General features: G+C 38.1%; 1 protein-coding gene across 3 annotated transcripts in view; it reads left to right on the top strand.

Moving 5' to 3' along the window:
- Positions 1-23,124, top strand: part of RAPH1 (Ras association (RalGDS/AF-6) and pleckstrin homology domains 1) — an 82,507-nt gene that overhangs the window by 9,644 nt on the left and 49,739 nt on the right. The window lies entirely within an intron of this gene.

Here is a 23,124-nt window from a genome sequence, read left to right as displayed (position 1 = left end):
GGAATTAGTCTTGGAATGTTTTCTTCTGAAATGCTTCTTGATTTGAAACTGGATAGGTAGAAAAATCTTTTTTCTGTGCTCAGCTCCTTCCTGTACTTGGGTTTATGTTGTGTGTGTGCTCTTAGATTCTGTTGTCTAGAATTGTTCCACAAGGAGATATTATGTCCATTGGGAACTGGACAGAATATTGTTCTTGGTGTTCCCTATCTCAAAATGCACACGGTGGGAGGTTGGATAATATTATTAGCTGTGCTAGTCCTGTGCTTCGTGCATATTCTCCTCAGATGGCATAAATTCTTAGATGATGCAGAAGAACTGAAAAAGAGGCTGAGAGCTTGCTGTCTGTGACTTGATTAAATTTTTAAAAACAGTTTTTAAAACTGTCATGAATAGTAGAGCTGGAAAGAGCTGCTGATAGAATTGACCTTACTAATTAGCACAAAGGCTGTGAATGATTGCACAGATGATATTGCTCTTTTAATTGTTTTCTTCTGAGAGAAGGTTGTGACATCAGATGACAGCTTGAGAGCAGGAATAAACAAGGTCTTAGGATGCATTATGTTAGGTTTTTTACAGGTATTGCTTCGTGAATGATGCTGTGGGGCACAGTCTGGCTTGTGATTGAGCTGTTTCATTTCCAGATCTGATAAGTGGTTGCACTGAAAGGAAAGAGACGGTGCCTTTGAAACAGTGCTAACAGCCAGGCTTGGATTCCTGGTAGGAATTCTCCGGGATATTGCCATGGGACCATAGCCAGTCAGTTCCCTTAATAAGCATGAAGGTCCACTGGCAGCTCTGACAGAGCAGCTGCAACTGATGTTACAGCATGCTAACACTGCTGATTGTTCCAGCTACTGGCCATTACATAATGAGTTTGGGCTAGTTTCTTCACTAAAATTTCCACAGGCACATTTATGACCAGTCTTTCAAAGAGTGGTTATTGCTCTAACTTTGCACTGATTACAGTTTTGTCAGGCTTTTGCTGCACTGCTGTGTAATCAGACAGTATCAGAATGTGAGGTTAACATTGTAGAACACTGTTGAACAATAAAAGGAGAGCAAAACAGCATGACCCATATCTTCGGCTTTCTCTAAGTTCAGTAAGACAGAATTGTTTTTAAGACTTCCTTCAATATTTGGGAAAATTGCCCAGATAATTGCTTCCTTATTTATTCTATTTATATGTATCATCCTTCAAAGTGTGCTGCAGGATTTGTTATATGCAAAACAGCATTTGCAGCTGACTACCAAAACCAACTGTATGAAAACAGAAGTTGCTTCAGCTTCACCAGCACAGTTGAAAACCTATCTTGTGTATGAGTAGTTTAATTAAAAAAAAAACAAAAACAAAAAACCAACCCTAAGATCTAACTATGTTCCATGTGGAAATGTTCTAAAGACTAATAACATTGGTAATACTGCTTGCCTCTTCACTAGTGCTTTTTATGAGCAAGTGTGCAAAAAGTATACTGGTGTAAATAAAAGTTTTTTTCCTTTCTAACTTTCTGAACTCTTTAATGCATTTGCAGCTAGAAGGTGACAGCAGTGAGTATGAGTGCTAGGAATACATTCTTGATCCCTGTGACCAGTGGTGTTTAGCACTGCAACAACAGCAGTGTGTGGAAATCTTTCCCAAGTTTCTTCCAGTGATTTTTGGCCACGTTTTTGTTTTTCATACAGAAGGTGGACTTTTCTCATCTGCTTCCCTTTACTTGCAAAGGGGTGGAGAGACTTGTGGTTGAGATTTTTAGGTGATTGTGAGGTTTTTGGTTTTTTTTAAGAAAAAACTCTTGAGGTTTTCCTTCCAGTCTTTGACTTGTAAAATTAATTTTTAAATGGTATACTGTCTTTTACCTGTGTGTAATGTTGTCCAGACCCAAATACACTAATATTTCTTGACTTTTTAACACTGTCTTTCTTCTTTCTGCTGTCACTTCCCCTTGCAAAAGAGAGACCTAATTTGCTTTAGATGAATCAGAAGACTTATATAGAGAAACTTGGATTTTCTGACTTTGCATATACAAATTGCTTGTGTTGTTTGCTGTGCCCTGCAGATAGTTTAGTCTTAACTTTTTCTTATGCTGGGAAGGAGAGGGCTGCAGGCTCCCTTCAGTACTTAACTACGAGAGGGAGTGATGCTGTGTTTGTACTTATGTAGGAGGTTTGAATCAAGGAATCTCCAGTACCATAATGAAGAGATTGCAGTTAGTCACTTCAGCAGTTGTAAAGGCTGTTGCAGGACTTGGTAATGGAAAAATTCTAGTTTATGAAATTTAATTTTATTCATAATAAAATTTTGTAAAATTTTTAAACTGCTTTGTTGGTATCTTTCGTGTGATGCTTACACAGCATGAACTGAACTTGTGGATGATTTCTGTGTTTAGACATAACATTGTTAGCTATCTTTTGTTTGTTGGTTTTTACTTATATCCTGCAGTTATTTTGGATGCAACATCTAAAATATTTTGCATAGTGGTGTCAACAAGCACAGGGGATTTTTCTAAGCTTTTCCTTTTCGCTCTATTAAAAGTTTGGGTTGTCCTTGATCTGATTTAAGTCTGATTTTTATCTCACTCTAACCTGCAAAATCAGTTTGGCAATTAATGTCTCGATCTTCCATTCTATAAAAAATAAGGCTACATGCACTAGAAATGCTCAGGGATTCTTGAGCCTAGATGTCTAACTGAGACATTGGTGGATGCTTTTATGAAATGGCTCATGTTCATTTGACCTAAAAAACTGTTGCTTTGAGTTATGTCAAATCCTTTCAGCCACCGAGTCACAAATAATATTCAGTCTCTTTTTTCCTAATACATCCATGTGCTATGAAAATTCTGATGTCTTCTCTGTTTCAGGGTGGACACTATTATGGCCCTTTATTACTTTATCTTAAAAGCCCAAAGTTAATGTCCCTCATTTATGCTAAAAACAACCAACCTGTCTTTTATCAGGCTGTGGTATGTAAAACCATTTTTCTCATTAAAAATTTACATCTGAAGGCTAATGTAGTGCAATCTCTGTCACATTGCTAGGACTATTCCTGAAAAGCGTTGATGGAAGTGTTCCTGGATGCTTAGAATCAAAAAGCACTGATCATGTTTTACTGAACTTAGACTACCTGTTTTAAAATTAGACTTCATTGTTTTTTGGCTTTATTGATGTGTCGTGCCAGTTGAAGACCTGAAGTTCCACCTTGCCCTAGTTTCCCAGCTTTTAAGAAGATCCTTATCTGTCAGGAACCAAACGGTTTTCTTACAGTGTTATGTCTGCTTTTACTATTGAGTAGAAGGAGAGAGGGGATTAATGTCATGGGATACCTTGGCAAAAGAGCTTCATTTTTAGCTGCGGGATTGTGTTCTCTACCCACCTCTCTTGCCCATGCTTTAGAGTTAGTAAGAGAACTGCTTGCTGTGTTGTAAATGGATGGTGAGATGCCCTGACCTGTGTGAATGCACTTTAACACGCTGCCTGTGAAGGAAAAGGAGAAAGAAAAAGATGTGGTGATTTATTGGTAGGAGCTGTAATACCTCATTTTTATGATGGAAAGATATCTCCAATTCTGAAGGGTGAAGATGGATGAGTCCATCACCTGTAGAGATTTCAGGACCTCCAGAGAAGCAGTTCCATTTCATTCCAGTGTTCCCCTCCTGCTGAAGGAAGCAGATGTGTGGCACTATCAAATGCAATATTCTGTTACAGTCTGGACTTGGACCCTGGCATAAATAATTCATAAATAAGGAATTTAATTTTATGTTTTATTAGCTATAAGCTACCTTTACTGCAGAGATGTGTTGGGTTGCAGAGAGAATGTGCAGAAAGCTCCTTGTGGAATTTATAACTCTGCAAAAACAGTTTTCTTTTTTGGCTTGTAAACCTGTTCTGATTTGTTACAAGCTGGCCCTTTAGAGTATGCTAGGCTGTAGCTCCTATCAGCAAAACTTTAAAAATCCCTTGGAAAGATAATGGGAAGAAGTTGCCAGCAAGACTTAGACCTGAATGGCGTTTAAAGGTCTGAAGGAAGATAAAAAACGATAAAAGCCGTGAAATAATTTTTTTAAGCTTCATTGTAAATCCTTCCATGGTGATGCTGCTTTAATTTGATTCAGCTTGAGATAGAGATCTAAGACTCAAGCATAAAAATATTTTCCACAAAAAATGAAACTAAAAAAAATCTTCAGCCGGTTCACGCCTCACTGTTAGCAATCCAAGGAAATGAGACTGTAGGCTAATGGAACGTGCCACAAACTTCTGCATCTGCAGAAACTTTTTCACAGTGCAGTAGACAAACACAACTTGGAAATTATTTTCATTTTAAATGTTGAAACGGTAAGGAATTAAGAGATTCATTGTAACGAGGCTTTTAAACTGGTCACAGTCACCTATATTTTAAATAGCTACTTTTGCTGCTTTGTGCTTCATTTTGTCTGCAGCAAATTAATGCAGATCAGTTCTTTCTTGCCAACCCTTGTCCTTAACAAGATGTGAATGTGGTCCAAATAATTAGCATTTCTAGTGTCACAAATGACATTTCTTATACAGTGTGGTCAACTCAGCTGCTTTAGCAGGAAAAATAGTCATTGTGGTACACATTATACTTTCAGTGTTGTGTTCTGTAGTTTATTCATCTGGCTCAGTCCTTAGAGAGGTCTTTATACCAAAGAAGATATGTTTCAGGAAACAAAAATAATTGTTCTTTTTTTCAGAAAAAGCTTTACTCAGAGGCTTGCCAAATTTTTACACAGCTGTTAAGATGATATAATGCTTTTTTTGGTTTGACTAAGGTTGCAAATATGAACTTCCTTCCTCCTGCATTTATAATTATTCTAGCAGTGTGCAGAATTTATTATAAATCTCTTCCAAATTTCCGCAGAGGGAGAGTATCTGTGAAATGCTTACAGACTTCAACATGCAGTTTATATTTGCTTATGAAATGGGTGACCTAATTTTCTGTGAGTTACATACAACCTCTTCCCCTAGTCCTGCCAAAAGAATGTACGTCTAGAATGAGAGTTTGTCTTGGTTTCATATGGTAGGAAAATCATGGGTTGTGAGAACTCTTGACCAGAATACCCTTAGTCCTGGGAGGAGTTCACCGTGGTTAAGTTGCAACAGAGCACGCTTGGTCAGACTTCAGAAATGGGCTCAGAGTGGACAGTAGGTTCTGTTCTGTTTGTATATGTCAGGTATTCCTGTATTTGTTGGGAGCTGTATTTCCTGCTGCTTTCCAAATTATGCTGAAGGAAATGACAGCACTGGCGATCAGCCTTGTGGACACAGGCTGGAGTATTTTGGAAAGGAACTGAGCAGCAATACTGTAAACTGAGGTTATAATTTGCCTTGGGAAGGGCATGGCTCTTTGAGCATGATGCAAACGCAGTTTGGAATATGGAATTAAGCTCGTTTTTAGCCCTGATTTTCCAACTAAATTTTAATGCTTAGAAATTGTATCTTTTTTTCATACAAAGACATGAATTTTTATGTTCTGTAGAAAAAACTATGATTGTGTTAATAATAACATAGAACATCCATAAAAGTTTTGTGTTTTTTAGACAATATTGTAGTATCAATATGTCTGTAAAAGGTGTTCTTACATTTTGTTGTTTTTTGATGTTTAAACAATATCTTGGTAGTGTCATTAGATTTGTATCAGGGGAAGGTGAAGGAATTAAAATATCTGGCTAGTTAAGAAAAATAATCTATAAATTAGTCTTCTAAAGATTGAGCCCTGGTGGCTTCTGGTATTAAGCTGTGATGGCAAAAAAAACCAGGAACATTTGTTTCTTGATGAACAGTTACTTACTGGAAGTTCTCTAAAATTTGTGTTGGACTCTCAGTGATATAACAAATAATAATAAATGCAGTATATAAGTTTCATGATGCTCTTTAGACCCAGGTGGTTTCAACAGCAACAAGCTGTTTGTGCAGAATGCTATTCCTGCAGCCACAGCCAGGAGTATAGTTGGCTGGTACCCTTGTTTGGGTACTGAGATCTGTACAATTCTTATAACCAAAAATTTCCAAGACATCATTTGTGTTAGGGAAACCTTAAGAGTGTCCTAGAGAGATATGTCTGTGTTGAACAAGGACAATGGGAAGTGGTCATTCTCTAGAAAACAGAATACGGGGTCCTTTTCCATCCTTTTCCATAAGAGAAAAATAATTACAAACACTGAAAAAATGAACATTTGGTGTAGTTGCAATCAGGGTTCCATTTAAAAACTTAGAACTAAGGTATTCAGGGATGTACAGCAGAGTTCTTGTGAATACTTTTGTCACCAAGTAAAGGTGTAGCAGAACAGATTTTGAAAGTGTCACTCCAAAGGAATTCTGCAGTCTTGACTCTGGCAATGTGGTGAAAAGATGAAAAAATTTGCCTGAGTTACTCCAGACTTAGCTTGGCACTGTTACTTTCTGGTCATTACATGGAATTTTGTGAGCCCTTATTATTCCTTGCTTGGAATTATGAGTGATTTTTTTTTTAATTTTTTTTTTTTTTTTTTTAGGTATTAAGTTATGTCCCAGTATTCTTGTGAAAGAAGTTGAATTTGGGTGTTTCTGAAAGTATTATGGTATGACATCAACCATTCATGCTCTTCTGCACAAACTCCCACCCCCCTACCCAAAGAGAAAGTGCAAAACACAGATGTAGTTTTATTAGCATGTAAGGGTTTCTGAAGTGCATGCTGTAGTCTGGAAGGCTGTAAATAATGTAGGAGGAAGGTGCTCTGTTGCCTGAAGCTGGTCCCCCCGTTTCTCTGTCCCATGGCTTGCACCAGTCAGGGGCTCAGCTGTGTGCTGGTGGTGCTGGCAATTGTGCATTCTCATCTGAATGAAGCTGTGTGCAAACTTTAGACCAAATGTGAACTTGTGTGTCATGACTTAATTTTTGTTTGAAGGCAGCAGAGTATTTCTTACACCAACAGGAAAGGCAGCCTATATCAACTAGCTAATGTATGGTTCAGAAAAATTGAAGTGACTTGAACTTCATGGAATTGGTAGTAAACTGCACAGTTGCAGCTGTACCCAATGAAACATTCATGGACTAAAGCATTAAATGCTTGTAATAAAAAGTACAAGCTTTGAATATGCTTGTAGATACAGTAATTTATTAAGTCTTGTTATTTTACTCATTTGGTAAAAAAGTGATCTGGTTTTAACACAAATGCAAATTCAGCAAAATTATAACTGTTTTTCAATGTCATACATATGTGTTTGCATATGCTCTACAGTAGGTAGCATTTGAAAATATCTCTGAGCTAATGGGAAGGGTGGCATTTTCTGTTTCTTGTTGAACTTAAGAACGTAAGCAAAATGCTTGAATCTTTTACAGCACATTCAGAGCTAGAAATGGAGTCACAGGTTACAGTGTGCCTGTCACAGGTAAAGTTGCTGCTGCCCAAAAGGGGAAGTCTCACTTGTTTCTTTCTCCATCCCATCTCCCAGCTCTCTGGTGTGAACTCAAAAGAGTGTGTTGGCTCTAATATTTGTCCAGTCACAGGGTAATCTACTTCTGCTTGCTAACTCAGCAGAAAGGCTGCTTTGCTGTTTGGAGTGTTGAGTGAATTTTGTGATGGTTTAGAAGGTTGACAAGGCTCAGTTGTGTTCTGGAGCAAAGTGCTAATGGATGGAGGGTTGGGGACTTCTTCCATTTCATGACAGCAATGAGGTATTACGCTGGCTCAAGCATTAATGTCTAAGTTGTTATTTTAAACTGTGGCATTGGGAGCTTAAAAAAAAAAAGACATCAGGAAAGCTTGTAGAGACATTTTTCCAAAAACTCCTTTGAAAAGAACAGTTGACCCTGGAATAGAGAGAAAGATTAGTTTACATACCATAAAATTTTAGTGCTTCTGAGTGAGTCGTCTCAGTGTTTTTTAAATGCAAAGGAAACCTCCATCTGAAATGTGTTGTGGTTTTTTTAATACCCTGCAGCACTTAAATGCCAATAACAATAAGAAATTGACTACATTTCTCAAATGTTTTGCTAAAAATAAATGTGTGTGGATTTACCCAGGTGATAATAGCTGTAGGTGTGTTTGATGAATGCGCTGACCACGCAGACCGTGCAGGTAGGAGGTGGGCTGCCCCTTTGCCAGTGCCATGTTTCTGAGAATAGGTCAAGGGGAAGGATTTGGTGTTGGAAGTACCATAACATTTTGGTGCTCAGCTTCTTCCTCTGAACAGGCAGTATATTTATCCCAGGAGAGGATAGGAAGGAAGAAGGAGGAAGCGTGTGCTGCAGCCCCTCCTTTCCTATGTGACTGGGACTGTTGGGTGTGCACAGCCCAGTGTGTGCTTCTAGGTGAATTTGTTTCTGAAGGGGCAAGCACAAATGATCACCACCTTCAACATGTCACACAACCTGCTCCCAGCTTTGCTTTTCATGGGAAACTTGAATGTGATCTGTGGGAATTATTTTGAAAGTTATTCCCCTGTCTATCTTGAGAAATAGGCAGGCTGTGTTCACCTCTGACTTTTTACTAAGTAGCATGTTCCAAATAAATCCACTGTGATGGAGGAGAGCCTCTGTGGCTGTCAGAGTGGCAGTCAAAGAGTAGCTGCTATCAAAAGAAATAATCCTGCCTTTTGCTGCTGAGGATTCTGTGGGAAGGTGCTCTGCGCTAAAGCCCATGAGCCATCCTGTAGAGATCCATTCTTAATTTCTTCAAGGCTGCCAGGACTCTTGATGTTTACAATTCAGTTGTGATAGGAGGGTGTCTGTCCCCAGATTGATTAATTCCACAGAGTATCTGATTCTTGTCCCTGCTGTGTTTCTCAGCATGGAAATGAGGCTAGTGTATAGCATTTTTCAGTCAGTGTGACTCTTGCTAAGTAGTCCTGATGTTTAAAGAAGCTCATTCATTTTTCTTGTATTTAAAAAAAAGCTGCATGGAAAATAAGTACCGTGTTAATTTAAGATGGCTTTATCTTAATCTGATGTAAAAAGCATTACTATTAAAAACTTTTTTGTAAACTTTAAAGTTATTTGTCAGCCTTTGCTATTCATTTTTATTTTCATCTAAATCTGCCTTACCTTTATCACAGCATCAAATTTGGATGAAAGACAAGAATAATTGAATACTGAGTGACAGAATTTCCAAGCCTATTTGTAAGCAAAATGTAAAGTGAAACATAATGCACAGCATATATGTGACTGTCTGTATAGTAACTGCTCTCACCCACCTGCTTAGGGTTATCCATCACTGAATTAAAAATCTCATTTGTTTAAAAGTTTGGGGGAAGATAATTTCTGGAGGAAAAATTTGAAACTTACATTCATAGTTGCAATAGCAAAACACTGTATTGTCTTTAGTTTTGTATGCAAGAAAAGTTCCATTTGTGCAGCTACCAAGTGTGGTGGCAGTAGACTTAACAGTAGTTGTTTATGTGACTCAGTTGCTGAGCCGCTTAGACAAGGCCTCTGCAGCTTAGGATCTGAACAGCATTTCTTAGGAATGCTAGCCTAATCCCATGAATTTAAATACTTCTGTTTAAAGTCCTCCTTTAACAAGACCCAGCTGTCAGCCCCATCTTCCATGGTTGTTCTACTGTATAGAAATTTCATGTTCGCTTCCTCAGTGGCATAACTTACACTTTCTTTTTTCCTTTTTGCTATGGAAGCTGATTTCCTTACTTTTTCAGGACTGTGTGCTTTAAAACATTGATTCTGTTTTAAATATTTACATTTGGTCTTACTCTCGAGGCAATTAAATTCTAGATAAAGTCCTTTGGTATGCATCAGTTGGTGTTAACTGGCTTTTGGACTTCCCTAACCTTTGACATAGCAAAACTTGGTGGTTTTTTTATGTTGAGACTGCTTTCTTGCTGTAAGTGCTTTTTTTCCCATGGTGTAGTATCCAAAACTAGTGTTTTTCCCCCCATCCTTCCTCACTCTCTGCTGCCAAGATTTATTTAGAAACCAAAGTAATGCAGCTTTTCAGTATGAACATACATCTTTAGAGCACATCTTGAGTATACAAAATTAATTTAAAAAAAATTTTAATTAGTTTCAGGAGGCTTATAAACTGGAGATTAAGGTCAGTGCTCAGTAGGCAATGTGTAGATTCCTGTTAGCAGTCTGTGACAAATTTCATAGCTTTATACCTCCAATTGCTGATACTGATTTGAGTTATTATGTGGACTTCTTTGTTTAAGACCATTAAACCACCCTTCCAGAGAAGAGGTGTTGAATTGACAGTAGAAGCAAAATACCAAGTGAAGAAAGCATTAAAAAGAAAAAAATACAGCGAGAAGTATTGTCAGTTTTCTCTGTTGTTTTTTTGAGGTGTGGTTGGTGGTTTGGTTTTTTGGGGGTTGGGATTTTTTGGTGGTTTTTTTTGTTTGTTTTGTTTTGTTTATTTTATTTTTTGGTAGGGGATTTTTGTATTTTAGAAACTTGATAGAGAATTTTTCAGTGACATTCTACTAAAATGGCAAATAAGAATTAAGTTGTATTCTCAGCCTTTATCAGTGATGAGCATATCTTTCTGGATCTGCTCAAGACTTTCTCCTCTTCAGCAATTTGTACAGGCTTTACTAGAGAATAGTGGTGATGAATTTGTTAGACTTTGCATCCAGCACAACCAGGTGTCTCTCAGAAGTTGCCCTGTGGATTGAGTTCACTTCTGGAACAACTTCTCTTACTTTTTGAGGAGAAAAAGAGAAGAGGGGTTGAGCAAGTGTAGGACTTGCTTGAAGTGATTTTTATTATTTTTTCCTCACCTGCTGGAGTTCTCAAAATACAACTTGGATTCTTACAGTATCAACAAGGAAAACAGTGAATTGCAGTTTACACAGCAGGAAGTTGGCTTTCTGTCTTGTTATTGCATGTGAGGTTCATGGGGATCTGAAGTTGTGCTTAATCACCTGCAAGACCCAAGGGAAGATGCTGATAAAGTACTCTCTTGGAGCTGTGATTCTCCTGCAGTTTTGAGATTCATAAACCTGTTTTTCCACCCCTATATCCACATAGTGCAGAACTTGTCTGTACTTTCTCCTTTTCATGCTACATAGTTGCTCCCAAACTTCACTGTGTGTCAAGGACCCCTTCAACCTACGTGCCTCACATCACTGCCTAGTGAGCAGTGTTGCTTTACTGCCAAGCAATCCCCTCCCTTTTCCTTTCATAGAAAACTGCCCCGTTCATGCTAACTTCCAGTCTTGACTGCTAGGACTCGTCTCTGTCCAGAGCCCCACATCAGTCTTGCTTCTGGATTCACAGGGCTCTCTGGAGCCCTGCTCTTTCTGCTCTGCTCTCTTGAGACAGCCCTTCAAAGCCTCCCACAACACAGCTTTTCCATGGAAAAACCTCTCCTTACATACTATTCCTTTCTTCTCTGTTAATGCCATGGTGCAGTACTGTGCATCCCTTTCCCCCCCTTCACCTGCCTCTCCCACTCAATAGAGACACATCCTTTTGTGCAGAGGTTGGTGATGAAGCAAAAGGTGATTCTTACAGTTTGCAATGAAGTCAGAGGATGAAAGTTGACTGCCAATTGTAATACTTAATCTGGTCTCACTAGTGGCTTGGAATATAGAATATAAAATTAATTGAACCAGGTAGTCTGTTGTTTAGATATCTTTATTTTTTGTTTAAGGCAGTGTTGTTCTTTTACTCAGTTTGTTAGAAGTGGGTTTAAAGTAAATCAGGTGTCTTCTAAATCAAATATACTTTTTCCTTCTAAGATAATGTTCCAACCAAAAGATTATTTTGCTATTCATTCTCTAAACATTTTTTTCCATGTAGTGTCTCTTAAAATAATGCTATTTTGTAATGGCTAGCTATAAACAACAGAATGTGTAGATTCATAAATGCTAAGAATGAAACACCTATGTACTTTAGATGTATCAAACATTCATTTGTGGGGTTTCTGAAAAATACAGTTGTGGGGTCTGATTTTTTTTTTCTGTTTTTTCTGGAGAAGGTACTTCTAGCTATAGTGAAATGCAGCTCTTCACAGTGTTATCTTAATTCTTACCAGGAATCCTACATCCACTTCCAGCCTACTGCAGCTGTGGTTAGTGTAAAGAATATATACCCTGATACAAAAGTTCATAGAAGCAACCTGTGAAGAACGTTGGTTATTTATCATAGCTGAAGCATTACTTGTCCAGTTTTTGAGCTGTAGTTCATAGGGTGTCACCAGGTCCTTGTTGAAAGGGATTTGGCAACTGCTTCTGAGTGTAGAGTACCCCCATCATACAGACTGCCAGCCTCTGCTGTGCTATCTTAAGTGAGCATTGGCATAATGATTATTTTTAACCTTTGAGAGAGTCCGTTGAGCAAAAATTAGTTTTTAACTATACCAAAGCATAGAGTAGCTCAGAGTCTTATGAGGAAATACTCTCACCTGCATTGTAATTTGACCTGTGATCTAAGTGATTTAGATCATTCATTTATACCATCTTCTGTAAGCACTGTTAAGATGTCCAGCTTTTACAGCTAGTTGACAGTTACTTGCTTTATTTTGCTTTCTTATAGTTGAAAGACAGCCTAGTGTATGTGTAAAAATTAGGGAGTTTTGAGTATTTATTCCTGGTGGAAAAACACCCTGTACAGGCATAATAGACTGGTCTATAAAAGGATGTGATTTTTATAGTGATTGGTTGGCTAGTGCTTCTTCTCAAGTGCAGGGTGAGCCTGGAAGTGCTGTTGTTAGCCTGGTGATAGTTATTATTGGTCCACAGCTACAATAATATTTAAATATTAGCTGGAATCTTTGCATAAGGCAAAATATTATAGCAAAATTCATAATTAATCTGCTGATGGAGAAGAGAGACTACATAATCTTTCCTGGAATGGGTGAAATTGCAAGAGGCTAGTAAGCTCATAAAAATCAATTTATACTGTGCCTTCTAGTGCTTTTGTGGATTGGAGATCCCCAGGGCAGTATGGTAGATAAGTTCCTTTTGGAGCTATCTTTCAGGGCGTGGCCAGAATGGCATCAGTGTACAGCACCTGTGTACAGGCTCATCCCACCTACCTCTGGCTTATTAAATTAGTGCTTATTTTAGTGTTGGTAGTGAAGTGGTTTCCTTTAAATGCAGCTGGTTTTGAGTGTTTTTCACTGTCCATTAGGTTTAACTATGGCTATATATGAAGCCATTCTTTCCTGCTTTCTCTCTTCTCACATATTGCATGCCTGCAGCCCCTTCATGCACTTTCTCGCATGTTGGTTCAGTCTCCTGCTGATCCTGAATTGAGAAGTTTCCCATTCACCAAGTTTCCTTACCAATTGCACTGGCATAGAAGTGCCTCTTGTTGCATTGTTTGCAAATAGAATGGTTAATGCAACCTGCATTTTGAACAGCAAGGACAGGGATGGAACTCTATACTGCCCGAGAGGGAAGAAATTAGATCTGTATCATAAAAAGATGTTTTGCTCACATCTCAATTGAATCCTTCTTTTGAAGGCTGTTGTGTGGCCCTCCCACAGAATAAGACAGTCTTCATTTTCTTCTGCGTTATTGCTTGGTTTTGATTTTTTTTTTCCTTCTATAATAATTCAGTCAACATTGACAGCTACAGAAGAAAGAGAGGGCCAAATAAGATATAGCAGAATTAGGTGCCATTCTATTTGAAAAATGCGTTAGACCTTTTGAATCATCATTTAGACTGTTGCTAGTAATATGTCTGAAAATGTCTTCATTGCAAAATAAAATCATTTAGCTGGTTATGTAAAATGCAACACGTGTTTCTGTCCTTTTTTAGTCAGCTTTTATGTTCTGTTGTTACATGCAGAATGTTGCTGAAGGTACAGTTATGGATGTAGCACTTTTCCTTGTTCTGTATTCCCAAACCATGAGCATTTTGCTTTATATTCTTTTTCTTGGTCCTTACTAAGAAAATGGAGATCTTGCTTCCTTCATTCTTTCTACATATCTGGTGCAGTTTTGCATACAAAGATGTTCAAGGCTTGCATTTTTCCTTCAATCATTAAGTCCTTGAGAATCTTCAGTAAAAGTTCAGGCATTCAAGTTCTTCATTTCCTTTTCTAGAGGTTTTATATAAGCTTTAGTGAAGCTTCAGACTGGCTGATTGGTATGTGTGTCTACCATGTCATTAGGAGATGTGCACTTCTGGATCTCCTATCCACGTTCTTTGTGTCCTGTGGGGACAAAAGGATTGCCTTTAGTGTTATCATAGGGACTCCTTCCATCAACCTTCAAGCTGGGGCAGTTTAATGGCCTCCAGTGGATAGGAAAGGTAATCTGGTGGACATAGGGGAAGGATTCTTCTGAAAGAAGAACTCAGGGCTTAGCAGAACTTGTGAGGCATTTGTGGTTCTTCCGTGGGTAAGAAAGGGACGCTTTTTAACAATCATGTACTTCAGCAAAATTTGCCATTGACCTAAAAACCTCCAAGACATATTGACCTGATTGTGTATTTATGCCCTCTTCAGATACTGTTGTGAGCATTTTCAAAGTGTGTGTTGTCTGGAGTCAAGCATACACAACCCCCTTAGAGCTTTGAATTTGTACGTTCTCAACTTGTGTAATAAAGCTTAACTTGAGTATGAAAGCTTTTATGGACTTCTGGCTGCCTTTTGTCAAGGTTGCAGATGCTCCAAGATATTTGTATTTTATTTATAATAAAAATGCATCCTTTGTCTACTTGTCACTAATATTTTAAAAATATTATTTATGTAAAAAACAGTTATTTACAGATACACACTTCTTGAAGTTACTAAGTTACTTCTTAGTTCTTGAAGAGCTAAGTAACTTAGTTCTGCTTCTCCTTCTGCATCAACTTGTTTATGTTTGTTATTCTTTTTTTGGACATCATTCCAAAGCTAAAACTGAGTGCAAAGAGATGCTGCAATAGTGTTTGTGTTATTATAACCACATAATGAAGATTCTGGAAAATTGGAGCTAATGTAGTTTCTAAGTGCATATCTACCTACTGGAGACAGACTGTACAATGAAAAATCTTTAGTCTTAGCTGGTAAGACTGAGATGTTGACTCCTGCAACTAATGAATGTCATTGTTTTACAGAACACTTATATTTTATCCTCTGTTCAAAAAATATTTTAACTAAAGCAACTTTTGTTTTTATGAACTAAGTACTTTTTTATAGCTGTCTTCAGGTTGTCTTCATAGAGAGTGTTCAGTGAGACATAAGGATGCTCTTTCTATGGGAATTAATTTACTGTCCACTTGGGCACTCTGGCTGGAATCTTGGTTCAGGAAATGGGATACAATTATTGATAAAGCCCCTTCTTTTCAAGGGAGCATCTGTTTGGCTAGATATGAGTCAGGCACTGAAATATATTGGAGGGAATAAAGGTTTTACTGTGTGCCTTCTCAACAGTGCAAATTTCAAATAGAGTTAGATTCTTCTGTAGACATTTTGGTAATTTTGGTGCATCCTTTTTCTCACAGGAAACAACATTTTATAACTGTATTTCAATATACAAGGAGACACCCTTTGGAGACTAATTTAAAATTTCAGGCTGTAATTTTGGAAAGCTAGAGTCAATATAAATAGTAATAATAGTACAAAGTACAAATAGTACAGCTTAAAACCAGAAACCAACCCTATGGAATACAGGGCATTCTGCTTGATGCACTTTGCATGTTACATCTCTCTTAAAGCTTTCAAACAAAGAAGGGTGGATGGGTAGGTGTTTTGTGGGTGGTTTTGCTGTGGCACATCAGAATCGTTTCCCATTGTTAGAAATCAAGATGATGAAGTAAACATTCTGGTATCTTCAGGTTGTTTATTTCAGGAAATTGTGGGTGCTCGTGTCAACTAAAGTTAGAGGGGGAGTGTATAATTTCTGATTAAATACAAAGGAAGCTGCAGAGGATATGAATATGGAGAATAATATTTTTTTGATTTCTTCATGGTGCTAGCCAAGAAGAACTTTATACTTTCATATTTGTATTGTCTGTGAATAACACTGTGTTGTCAGATCCCTGTTTAACACAGTCTGCTTCGTTCTAAAGATCTGGTGCTGAATCTGTGGAAGACTAGGGAGCAACTGTGGGATGTTTGACTTTCCTGGTTAGAATCTCCAGGGGTGGTTGTTGAACAGCCTCTTAGAACCTGACGGGGATAACAGTGCTCTCATGAACAGCACCAAGTTTAAAAAACCTGTATTTACTGTATACAGCATTGATGTATTTTGGGGGATTCCAGAAGCAGTGAGACAACTTGCTTTGATGTTACCATCTGATAACTGATTAAGACTTTTTTCTTCTTCCAGTTGCTTTTTCAAACAATCATTTCATTAGCAGTTGCTAAAATGTAAGTTATGTGTTCCCTTGTATTGCAATAAATATTTATATTACAAACTTACAAACAATGGAAAGAAAAATATTTTTATGAGCTTAGTGAAAAGGTTGTTGTTTGACTGGACTTAAAATACAGCTACAGGCAAAAGCAAGTTCTTGTACAGGCATGTGCTTAATTTTAAGAGTGGAGTTAGAAATGCTGTGTATGTTTTTGACTGAATAACTGTTACTTTCAGCAGCCGTTAGTTGATCTTTTAATAAAACTCTGGCCTGTCTGCAATTCAAAACATGCATATTCAGACACGAATGTTTCTTTTCTGTGGTTTCAAAGATGCATTCTTGCATCTTGCACAGATCGGTGGGTAAGGGAGGGAATATTGTGGGCTGTCCAGTTTTGCATCTCTCAACTAAACCTGAAAATAAGACCATACAGTGAGGATGCCTGGGTTTCATACTTGCTGGATTTCTGCAGTCTAGACCAGCTGCCTGATATAAAGTAAAAGTCTTAAAAAAAAACCCAAATATGCGCAAACTGCACGTTGCTTTTAAAACTCTTTCAGTGTATTCTGGAATTGTTTTCCTTCTCCCACTTGCTCTGAATAAGTTTTGTGCGTTTCATGGTCTGCTCTTGACTTCCTCTGTTTGAAGAACAGTATTTATTGCTAAAGTAGAATGCCTTATTTCAGTTTGGAAGAACAACTTAAAGAACCCATGTGTGTAAATATTTGTTCCTTTTTTTGCCAGCCCTATTCCCAAGTTGCTACTAATTAGTTTATTTTAAAAAATAAGTATGAAATTAAATAAAAACAATTTTCCAGAGCAATGCTGAGTCCCTTACTTCCTTAATAGTTAGAATGCAGTTGAGGTGGACAGGACAGATCAATTGAATTGTGACAGATAATGCACTGATATAAGGAAAACATCCTTCATGAGTTGGGGAGTAAGGGAGAGAAGGGCTGGAAACAGAGAGTAGACTTGAATCCAATCTAGTGACCCAGTACTGAGATGCATTAGTAATAATGAATGCTTCACACACCGTAAATGTATCTCCAGTCTATTGATGTGTGACTATTTTTTCCTGGGTCTTACATTGCTGTCCAGGATCTCAAGAGGTCACCCACAGTATTTCAGTGTATTGGTTATAAAAGGTCTCTTTGCTTTTAATGAAGTGTGTTTTCACCTTGTTTTGTGACTACAAGTCTGGAAAACTATTGCCTGAAGCATGGTTAAAAAAAAAAACAAACTCAAAGTTGGCTCAAAATAGTATATTGAAGCAGGCTTTCACTTGACATAAGATTTTTTGATTTGGGACATTTTGAATTTGAATTTTTTGGCTGACAGATTTGTATCAGTTTTTGAATTTGAGAGGCATTGGAATGTTTGTGTGCTGCAGGAGCCTTGGGATGTATTACCTATGCTATTTGAAGCTCAAAGAAAACAAATGCTCTTTTGTTCAGCTTTTCATCTAGATTACTCTTAATGTAAACTGGGTTATAGAACATTGGATAATGCACAAAGAGTTTCCCATAACTTTCTAATCCCCCTCCAAATATCTTTTTCTGGAGTAGTTACTTTCAGAATACTTTATACTTATTAAGAAGAAAGATGGACATACTAAAGCAAATGATCTGCACTGTGTCACTGGCTTAGTGTGCTGCTTATTAAATTCAAAGGAGAAATGCTGGTGCCAGTTATACCATAAGACTCTTATTTTTAATGAAAAATGCACTAGAATTGACTGGTCCCTGTCATGTGGACAGAGTAGTAATATGAAACAAATAATGTATGTGCTCAAACTACCTTTCATTATTTACCGTGACTTTAATAAAATGTATAGAAACATGGAATATGGATGCAGGCTTTGGCTGTCATTTTTATGAAAGCATTTCAATTTTTTTTTCTGTTTAAGAAACCTTTTTCTTTAAGCAGTCAGGTGAATAAAAATTAGACAAGAAAAACTGCTAGAATCTTACTCTTGAAATTATGTGTGCACACTGTGCCTAGGTGCTTGTACAGTATATTACTGCAGTGTTCTGTCACATACAACTTCTTAAATGGATACTGTCACAATGACACAGGAGCGACCACAAACGAGGGAACTTTGATTTCCAGATGAGGTGCAGACAGAGTATGTTTCCCAACCCAGAATATACAATGCAGTTCCTTTTGGTTCCTGAGGTTAGCTTTTAAAATGCAGAAAACCGGTTACTTCTTGAGATGGTGTTTTGAACATTTGTGTGTTGTCTGCTGCGTCCTTATAACAGCTTTGTAACAAATTCCATAATTGTTTTTAGGAAGCAAATCCTTAGTTCAGGAATAAACATGAGCTTGTAGAAGCTTGTATTTAAATAATAAGAAAAGTTGGGGGTGAAAACATCAGTTGCCTGAAAGATGGTATGTTTTCATTTTAGGGTTTTATGCTGTCAGTTGTTTTTGAACACACTAAAGCATCTCTAGTTCAAAATTCTAATTACAACGCTTCTGCAATTGTAGTGAATAGACACATTCTTGTAGCTGACCCTTTAAGCACATTGGTGTTGCCAGTTGGACACAGAATTCTATTATTTCTCTTATGATCTTTCCATAATTAATTACTTGTGGTATAGACAAATCCTGCAGTTTGATTCTTTTATATCTGGGTTTTTTTCAGTGCAGAGTGTTTTTATTAGGAGATATTGTTAATGTAGTAAAGATTTCTGCTGTCTTGAACTGGGTTGATTTGAGGTAGGAACTACTGTCTTAACGTGCAAGTGTGCAGAATGGGGTCTCGGCGAGTAAAGTTTTGATTATAACTTAACTCTGTCCCAAAGCTGTTGCTTTCTGATGACAGCTGTTTCTTAGTTTCAGAGTTCTGCAGTGGTTTGAAATGAAAATGTCAAAATGGTCTATGTGAAGCATTGTTCTTGGGCTTTCCATCTTTCCTCATGTTTTTTAACATGACATGATCTAATGATTGTCCTAGTGTACTAAAAGCTACAATGGCTTCTATAAGAATCAGCTTGAAAGAGTAAATTTTTCTTTTTTTTCTCCCAGAATTATTGGTGAGGGGTTTTTTTACAGTGTAATTTAACATTGTAGGTTATGATTAAATGTTGCAATGGGTAACTTCTAATGAAAGCCTTAACAGTTTTTCATAAATAAAATAGACTATACTGTGCTTCATGCATTTAAATGTGAACAAACCTAATGAACTGTTTTGGAAACTTGATAGCTGACTTACAGTGATTGTGAGTCTGCCTGTTTAAATAGCATTTCAAACAGATAATACAGACTGTCACAGTGTGTAGCTGATAACAAAATAGTGCATAGACCACACTTCAGTGCAGAAGGCCTTACTTGCATACGGAAGACCGTGCTGTATTGGTACTGTATTTTATCTGGGTATCCCATAATGATGCTGCTCATTTTCATTATGTTCTACTCTGACAAACACTTGAACTGAATAGGAGGTGAAGTGTTGAAAAATAACTTGAATCCTAAAGTTCCTTTGGCACTTGATCTGGTATGAGCTAAGCAGAAACAAAAGCTACTTAAACTTTGCTACCCTGCAAATGCTTTAGGAATGTGAGTGGCTTACTTTAGGGTATCACGTTAGAACAATTACCCCTTTTCCATTTTGTACATCTGATTTAGTTCTAAATTACTCCTTTAACAAAATAGCCCAACACAACAAAACACACACAGCCTCCCACTCCTTATACTTATGCCATTTTTCTTTCTTGTTATAAAGAAAGATGTTGTATCCTTAGAAAGGCATGATAACTCCCAGTTAGGTATGATGTGCTAAAGTATGGTGTGTGGTTACTGTGATCAACAGCAGTGAGAAAGAAAATGGTTGTAAAAGGAAAATTTGAAGTTTTTAATTGAAATGTGTACTCTTTTATAAGTTGTTAATGTTTTGAGTGCTTATGTCAAAAATTCAGATGCTGTTTTCTGAGCATTTTGTCTCTGCCTTGATTTGTTGAATTAATTCTTTAATTAATGTCCTTTGGGATATCTTCTGTTAGTGGAATTGTGCTAAGACAAATTCCTTTTACAGAACTAGCAAGTTAATATTAGCTATTTCTTAAGTGAGACACTATCCTCTGTGTGCCTTTTGCAAGTGAATGTTGACAGGCTCATAGGAAATGCAGCTGACGTTAGGAAGCTTGGGTGGGGACTACAAGGAGCTGGCAAATACTACAGGGTTTAGTGCCAGACATGCTGACACAACAGTACTTCACTGGTAGAAGTTTTCTTTAGGCTGCTGATTCTGTCTTCAGAGTAACTGGAATTAAAGCAGTGTCTCTGATGCTAAGTTAAAATAGCTAAAGCAGCAGTTTATGGGAAATTGAGAATGCTTTCCACATCTCAGATCCTCACAAATATTAGTAAAAAGAGCAAGCTCCTCTCTTAATGAAAGCATGAGTTATGAACTGTGCCATAGAATGAATCCACTGCAAAAAAAGTCTCATCTAACTGTAGATCATCAAAAACAGCTCAAGGAAGGAAAGGCTAGCAGTGTAAAGTATCCATAAATACTGAGCTCTGACTGTTTTATATCATAGTTTCCATTTATTTGATTTGCCAATTCATTGCCATATTTTGTAAGGCACCCTTTAATAACTTCCTTTAGCTTTCAAATAAAAATCCTTTATTTTAAGTGTATATAGACACTGGAAAATACTGTGTTGTCAAATGATGCAGTCTTGGTGGAAGGATGCAGCTCTATTACATAAGTATATTGGGTTTGTGTTTTTTTATAATTTCAACTTCACTCTTAGATGTTAGGAGGAGCTTCCTTCCATTTCTTAGAGTGCAGAACTCAAAGCAAGTGTTGGAAGAAAGGAGCTTCAGATGGTGAATTTAATTTGTTCAGCATTGGCACAGTGCAGTGTGCCATGACAAGTCAGCTTTAATATTATTACCCCTTTGAAGGTAGGCAGCTGCATTGTGCTCTGCCACTAAAGTAGAATCTCAGTAGTGGACTGAAGCAGCTTTGCCTGCAGCAACTGGATGGCAGTATCTTGCATCCATGGGAGGCATTGGCTTTTGCTGACCTCAGAATTATGGATCTCCTCTAAAGTGTCCTGTTCCCTGACAGTTTTGTCAAGAGAAAGTGAAAAGCAATATATAAATATAAGGAAAGGCTGTTTTTAAATCATGGAGGTATTTTTGCATGAACAAGTGTCATATAAAGTGAAAAATAGATTGAAGAGTTTTTTTCTCAGAGATCACCTATATCTTCTTTCATAACATTCCTTATCAGTTCAACTCTGCAACACTGTGATGTCTTTCAGGCTAAGATTTATCTTTTCCTGAAGATTAGCATTTAGAAAGTTTGTTTTTAAGTCTATGAAATTTAAACTGGTGTTTTCAGAAAGCTGTGTAGCAAACAACTATGTAGCCCATGACTTTGACAAGTTGGAGGACTGGGTAATCACCTTCCACATAAAGTTCAACAAGGGAAAGTGCCAGAATCTGCACCTGGGCTGGGGCAACTCCAGATGTACGTACAGACTGGGGAATGAGATGCTGGAAAGCAGAGCTGTGGAAAGGGACCTGGGGGTCCTGCTTGATGGCAGGTTGAATATGGGCCAGCAGTGCCCTGGCAGCCAGGAGGGACAACTGTGTCCTGGGGGGCATCAGGCAAAGCATCACCAGCCGGTCGAGGGAGGGGACTGTCCTGCTCAGCTCTGCACTGGGGCTGCCTCACCTTGAATATTGTGGCAATTTTGGGCACCACAATATAAGAAAGATATTAAGCCATTAGAGAATGTCCAAAGGAGGGCAACAAAGATGGGGAAGGGCCTTGAGGGGAAGCCAATGAGTAGTGACTGAGGTCACTGGGTCTGTTCAGCCTGGAGCAGAGGAGACTGAGGGGAGACCTCATTGCAGTTACAACTTCCTTGCGAGGGGAAGAGGAGGGACAGGCACTCAGAGACTGTCACTGGTCTCTTCTCTGTGGTGCCCAGTGACAGGACCCAAGGGAATGGTCTGAAGTTGTGTCAGGGGAGGTTTAGTTTGGATATTAGGAAAAGGTTCTTCCCCCAGAGGGTGGTTGGGCACTGGAACAGGTTCCCCAGGGAAGTGGTCACAGCACCAAGCCTGACAGAGCTCAAGAAGCCTTTGGACTATACTTTCAGGCACATGGCGTGACTCTTGGGGATCCTGTGCAGGGCCAGGAGTTGGACTCGATGATCCTTGTGGGTCCCTTCCAACTCAGCATATTCTGTGATTCTTTGACTTGACTAAATCAAGGTGTACAACTCACCATTCATTTTTTGTGTTGCTCTTGGTGGTGATCTGTTCTCAACTGTCTCTGGACATTCTATAGCACATCTCCAGGATTTACTCTTTTGTGCTGCCTGATAGCTCCCAAATTGTTACCTAGTTCATTGCGCTGCCCACTGCCCCCCTGCCCCAAGGATGTTCTGAACCAGATCCTGGCTTTATTGGTGTGTATGTACCCAGAAAGGCACATGTGTCTTAGCTCCATAAAAGGAGGACATGTTTGGAGAAAAGAATAGAGGCTTGCTTAACAAAAGGTTAATTTTCTTTGGGGTAATAAGAGTTAAACTTTGGAGAACATTAAGTCTTTATCTTGGTTACAGCTTTGTTGAATGAAGGAGGATCTGATAAATGTTACAGTGACTCTTTGCTTCCAGGGAGGAGTTTCTTTGTTGAATAAAAATTGTGCAGTATCACTGAACTGATCTGGTCAGTGTCCAAGATTTAAACTGTCTCAGGGGATGTATTGCTGACATTCTCTGTGGCCTGTTTAGGTATTTCTGTTTACGGATGTGTAGAGTGATCTATTTGCAGTGCAGTGAGACTGCACTTCCTGTGGGTTGAATGGTGTTGCTTAACTGTGGTCAGCTGAATTCCTTGGACGAGAGTTGGATTTT

Source organism: Pipra filicauda, unplaced genomic scaffold, assembly GCF_003945595.2.
Source record: "Pipra filicauda isolate LSUMZ 115617 unplaced genomic scaffold, ASM394559v2 scaffold5_size6683894_pilon, whole genome shotgun sequence".
In the NCBI taxonomy this organism is placed as follows: domain Eukaryota; kingdom Metazoa; phylum Chordata; class Aves; order Passeriformes; family Pipridae; genus Pipra; species Pipra filicauda.
The sequence above is the reverse complement of the archived record's forward strand: the minus strand, read 5'-3'. Positions and strand labels throughout refer to the sequence as shown.